General features: G+C 37.0%; 1 pseudogene; it reads left to right on the forward strand.

Annotated features, from left to right (window-relative positions):
• The first annotated feature begins 4,190 nt into the window (after positions 1 to 4,190).
• LOC112662096 (heterogeneous nuclear ribonucleoprotein H-like) lies at positions 4,191 to 5,553 on the forward strand (annotated as a pseudogene).
• The last annotated feature ends 914 nt before the right edge of the window (positions 5,554 to 6,467 follow it).

Consider the following 6,467-nt stretch of genomic DNA (forward strand, 5'->3'; position numbering starts at 1 on the left):
AGGATGATGTAAGGAAAGCTGAGCATCAAAATATTTATTATAATGATACTTATAATCACAGCAGAGACTACCCCCTGACATTCAGAAGCAATGGCTCTAAGCACCTACCATTTACAAAGCTAACTTTGTATTTTGGTCCAAGGAGATCTATAGGTTAAGAGAAAATGGTGGGTATTGTAATTAATTAGTAATATTCTCTTATTTGCCAACAGCACAAGATTGTTGCAGTTTCTACTTACTCATCTGTCAGGGTTTTGCAGGTACATTTATAAGTCTTTTTTAACCATAACACCTGTACCTAGAATCTCACAAAATGTTTGTTATGCTAAATATACTTAAGCTTTTCAGGTTTCTGCACACACACTTGATATGTTGTTATGTTAAATAGTAGTAGGGACAGGTGTCCCAAATTAGCCTGTTAAGTTTGCTGAGTTTAAAACAAAATGTTACCATGTGTCTTTTGCATTTTAAAGACCTAACAAATACTATGCTTGGAGGTGATTAAATTTCAAAATCTATTTTTAAGTGTTCCTCTTTTCTCCTTTGCATTCATTCTGATGGAATACCTTCTGCTTCTATCCATTTCCACTGATACTGCCCCTCTTGCAAGTCCATGAAAGAGAATGTTTTCTAGTTAAAAACATTTTTTTAAAAGGAGCTTTGGCTTGAGTTTGCCATAACTCTTGTTTGAGTGATTGATATTGATGGTGGCTAAAATGCTGGGATTATGTTGAGAATTTAATGTATCAAGTCACATTTAAATTTCTTTTTGTGTCTCTTTTGCATTTTATATGGACATTTAAATGTCTGCTCCCTCAGCTAGGGAAGCTCTGCCAACAGCAACACAAGAAAAGCATTAACATGGATTTTTCTACTTACCTGTATTCTGTGTTCTGTGAGTCTGGAAAATCTGAATTATATGCCTTCGGGGCAAGAACTGAAACTGATTTTTTGTATTTTACTTTTTGTAGCACCACACTAATGTGGAGATTGTGTGTGTGTGTGTGTGTGTGTGTGTGTGCATGTGTCTGTATGTCATATGGATCAAAAACAAATTTATAATATAAATTTAAAAATTTTAGCTTGTCATTTTTTCTTCATTTTCTTTTTCTCATTGTTTTTGAAGACTTTCTATATGTTTAATTTCAGATATCATTTTTATGTATAGTTGATCTCAATATTTCTGAAACTGGTATTAGAATATGGCCATATTTAATATTTATATTTGTTTATATTTGTTGCAAGAACCAAAAAATAAACACAATTTTTAAATTCTCATAAATATTTGAAAATAACAAAAAATTTTACCAGATTTTTGTTATTTCTTCGCAGTTGGCCTTTTCCCCTTTAAATGAAGTGCAATGAATTCTAACTGTTAAGCTATTGCATTTGCAAAAGTCTCCTCCTTGTAGAATGACAGTAGAGAGAATAAGATGAAAATAGAAAAAGCAGAGAAGTGGAACATGCACCATTCTGTATTTGTCTTCATTCAGTAGCTATAACTCTAGCAGTATAAATATTTCTAGATAATATTTCTATTCAGTTATTTCCAAGATAGAAAATATTAATTCTAATAGGTATGGCTAGAGCCAAGACATGTTTTTTTTAATTTTTAAGTACTTGTAGAATAGTGGAACAAAACAAAACAAAACACAAGGGATATGTAGAGGGAAGTTTAATAGTGAAGAAATCTCAAAGATGAGAAAAACAGGAAGGAAAATGATCTTCAATAATCAGAACAGGAATGAGCCAGTATACTTTGCTCTCAGGCTTTGGATATCTGAAAAGAAAAACAGTAAGAAAGCAGGTGTTGTATTAGACAAAGAACTGAAAAAAATCTGGAAGCATGAGACTTTCACTAATTTCAACCATACATGAACGCCTGGATAAACTGGGATTCTAGCCAAATAGAATGGAACAAGGCAACAGAAACAAATCATGCTGTGCTTCACTGAGGATATTAGCAGCTTGATAATTGTGCCTGAAATGCTTTTCTTTGTTTCTGTCTAATTGCCATTAAATTCATCATTTCACACAGAAGTTAAGGCCAAAACTCAAGGAACATTTTGAGTCATGTCACTTCATTTTAGGACTTGTTTTATCTGCTTAAAATCAAGTTGATTTTTCCATCTTGCAAATTATCCATCTGAAGAAAATGATTATAAATCACCTGAAAAATTATATAGATGGGTACTAGGAGATCTGTATTGTATCTATTTTTCTATTATCCCTTTATTTCTGGTGTGAATTTTCAGAAACTTATTTTCCCATTTTGAATATGGAAATATGTGGGAATTAATGATAATTTTAAGGGGTAGCTAGTAAAGGGCCATTGAACCCCAAATTTCTGATTCTAAGTGATGTGTTCCTTCAATTATTCAGTGCTATTGAACAAATAAATCGCCTATACATTGAAGTTTTTAAAAATTAGAAGTCGCATAATGACTTCAGAATGTATCTCCAAGGTGAGATAGCAAGGAGAGGAAAGACAATGCTCTTCTACCAGTGGTGTTGGCACCAGATAAAGGAGGCTTCTAAACTCATTAAGTGTATATAATTACATATACCCTGGAAGTTATACTCATGGAAAAAAGGTAGTAATGGAAGATAATCACAGAAAAAAACAAAACTGATATTTTCAGTCTAGATTTACTTATGTTTCCTTACCATCTATAACAGGAAATATAGTTTTATTTTATTTATTTTTTTAAAAGAATTTATTTATTTATTCATGAGAGACACAGAGAGAGAGGCAAAGACACAGGCAGAAGGAGAAGCAGACTCTATGCAGGGACTTGTGGGACTCAATCCTGGGCCCCCAGGATCACAACTTGGGCTGAAGGTGGCTTTAAACTGCTGGGCCAACGGGGCTGCCCAACTAATGTAGTTTTATCATTGATAAGAGAACTGAGGTTTTGGCAGTTGCTTCTCCATGGCAACAGTGCAGGATAACACAACTCTTCTACGCTAAACAACAGTATGGCCAAGTAATTCTCTATATCCCTTCACTTCTCCAAATTTTCCTGCCAACACTGGCACCTGGCATAAAGTACAAAACCAGCCAGCTCTAAATCTCTGCCTATGGCAGTGTAAGTCCCACATGTGTTGCAAATCTAAAGGATTTACCAATTATTTATTTACCAAAAGAGAAAATTCTTTATGCAACTCATTTATTACATTAACTCTCTTCCAGCATGCATCTTCTGTTAGATTGTCAACTTGGAGGTACGTTATTTTTCTCTATTTGAGTTGAAATAAATCATATTGCTGTTCTACCTTAGCAATTTACTCAAGTTGTGATATTTCTCCCAAAATTATGATTTGATGTAGAACTAAAAATCATGAAAATTAGAGATTTTACTATCTAAGCTACTTAAAAGAAAATAGTCAATATTTTTAGAAAGTCAAGCATACTCTGGGATTCATTGCCCAATTTTAACATTTTTTTAATCACTAGAAACCACTTGAGAACAGTGTTAGTTCGTAGGGGCATAACTGTCTCATGTTGGGGCCTCTTTCAAGTAGAACACTCTATTATGAATATTAATTTCCAAAATACTTGTAGGCATACTTCATTACATGTGTGAACTCCTTCTTATTTAGAAATAGAAATACATATTGAGCTGTGTAAAACCATTCCTATCCAGCCTTATCTTAGTTCATACAAATGTCTCATTGGAAGGGAACACGAAGAAGTTCTTTCATTCTGGTTGGCCTGTCAGTCCTTCTTTTCTCCCTCCCAACAATTTAAGTCAGAAACCATAGGTTCAGAGAGTTTAGATGGCTGATAAGGAATATGCATGGGCCTAAAATCTTGCATAAATCTGAGATCATTCTGATGGGCTAACCCAGCTATAGAGCTTCCAGTGAGGTCTTCTAAGATAGCTTTCTGTTTCAGCTTTCTGCCCTTCCCAATCTTGTTTCTTTCCTGTAATCAGGTGAAAATCTGAAGGTCACACCTAACAAGCTTCCTGTGCTCTACTCTCCATCTCAGTCTGTTTCTGGGAACCTGCAACAGATTTCTATAAGAAAACAGAGTCCTGATTTCTTCTCAGTCACTCAGAAATCGTGTGTTCAGCCTGTGTCGGCGCCGGGACCCAGTAAGACCTAGCACTGAAGACCGAGAGGGGTTCGTGGTGAAGGTCCGAAGCTTGCCCTGGTCTTGTTTGGTGGATGAGGTGCAGCGTTTTTGTTTTGTTTAGTTTTGTTTTATGACTGCAAAATTCAAAATGGGGCTCAAGGTATTCGTTTCATCTACACCAGAGAAGGCAGACGGAGTGGAGAGGCTTTTGTTGAACTTGAATCAGAAGATGAAGTCAAATTGGCCATGAGAAAAGACAGAGAAACTATGGGACACAGATATGTTGAAGTATTCAAGTCAAACAACGTTGAAATGGATTGGGTGTTGAAGCATACTGGTCCAAATAGTCCTGACATGGCCAATGATGGCTTTGCTTTGTACGGCTTAGAGGACTCCCTTTTGGATGTAGCAAGGAAGAAATTGTTCAGTTCTTCTCAGGGTTGGAAATTGTGCCAAATTGGATAACATTGCTGGTGGACTTCCAGGGGAGGAGTACGGGGGAGGCCTTTGTGCAGTTTGCTTCACAGGAAATAGCTGAAAAGGCTCTAAAGAAACTCAAGGAAAGAATAGGGCATATTCTATTGAAATCTTTAAGATCAGTAGAGCTGAAGTTAGAACTCACTATGATCCACCACAAAAGCTTATGGCCATGCAGCGGCCAGGTCCCTATGACAGACCTGAAGCTGGCAGAGAGTATATAACAGCATTGGCAGGGGAGCTGGCTTTGAACAGATGAGGCGTGGTGCTTATGGTTGAGGTTATGGAGGCTGTGATGATTATAATGTCTATAATGAGGGCTATGGATTTGGGTCTGTTAGATTTGGAAGAGACCTCAATTACTGTTTTTCAGGAATGTCTGATCACAGATATGGTGATGGTGGCTCTACTTTGCAGAGCACAATAGGATATTGTGTACATATGCGGGGATTACCTTAGAGAGCTATTGAGAATGATTTTTATAATTTTTTTCACCACTTATTGAAATTGGTCCTGATGGCAGGGTAACTGGTGAAGTAGATGTCAAGTTTGCAACTCATGAAGATGCTGTGGCAGCTATGTCAAAAGACAAAGCAAATATGCAACACAGATATGTATAACTCTTCTTGAATTCTACAGCAGGAGCAAGTGGTGGTGCTTATGGTAGCCAAATGATGGGAGGCATGGGCTTGTCAAACAAGTCCAGTTATGGCAGCCCAGCCAGTCAGCAGCTGAGTGGTGGTTATGGAGGTGGCTATGGCGGCCAGAGCAGCATGAGTGGATATGACCAAGTTTTAAAGGAAAACTCCAGTGATTTTCAATCAAACACTGCATAGGCAGCCAAGGAGCAGTGAGCAGCAGCTACTACAGTAGTGGAAGCTGTGCATCTATGGGAGTGAACGGAATGGGAGGGATGTCTAGCATGTCCAGTATTAGTGGTGGATGGGGAATGTAACTAATCCAGATCACTGACTCTTGGTGAACGTTTTTTAGAGAAAAAAGTTTAACAGTTTTGCAATACAAGCTAGTGATTGATGCTTACTCTAAGTGGAAATCAGGATTGTTTTAAAGACTTAAGGTTCAGTATTTTTGAACATAAACATTCATCTAGCAATCCTTATCAAAATACCATGGACTTTCTCCAGAGAGTTAGAACAAATTATTTTAAGATTTGTGTGGAATCAGAAAAGACCCCGAATAGCCAGGGCAATTTTAAAAAAGAAAACCATATCTGGGGGCATCACAATGCCAGATTTCAGGTTGTACTACAAAGCTGTGGTCATCGAGACAGTGTGGTACTGGGACAAAAACAGACACATAGATCAATGGAACAGAATAGAGAATCCAGAAGTGGACCCTTAACTTTATGGTCAACTAATATTCGATAAAGGAGGAAAGACTATCCATTGGAAGAAAGACAGTCTCTTCAATAGATGGTGCTGGGAAAATTGGACATCCACATGCAGAAGAATGAAAGTAGACCACTCTCTTGCACCATTCGCAAAGATAAACTCAAAATGGATGAAATGTGAGACAAGATTCCATCAAAATCCTAGAGGAGAACACAGGCAACACCCTTTTTGAACTTGGCCACAGTAACTTCTTGCAAGATACATCCGCAAAGGCAAAAGAAACAAAAGCAAAAATGAACTATTGGGACTTCATCAAGATAAGAAGCTTTTGCACAGCAAAGGATACAGTCAACAAAACTAAAAGACAACCTACAGAATGGGAGAAGATATTTGCAAATGACGTATCAGATAAAGGGCTACTTTCCAAGATGTATAAAGAACTTATTAAGCTCAACACCAAAGAAACAAACAATCCAATCAAGAAATGGGCAAAAGACATGAAGAGAAATCTCACAGAGGAAGACATAGACATGGCCAACATACACATGAGAAAATGC

The sequence above is a fragment of the Canis lupus genome, chromosome 13, assembly GCF_003254725.2.
Source record: "Canis lupus dingo isolate Sandy chromosome 13, ASM325472v2, whole genome shotgun sequence".
In the NCBI taxonomy this organism is placed as follows: Eukaryota; Metazoa; Chordata; class Mammalia; order Carnivora; family Canidae; genus Canis; species Canis lupus.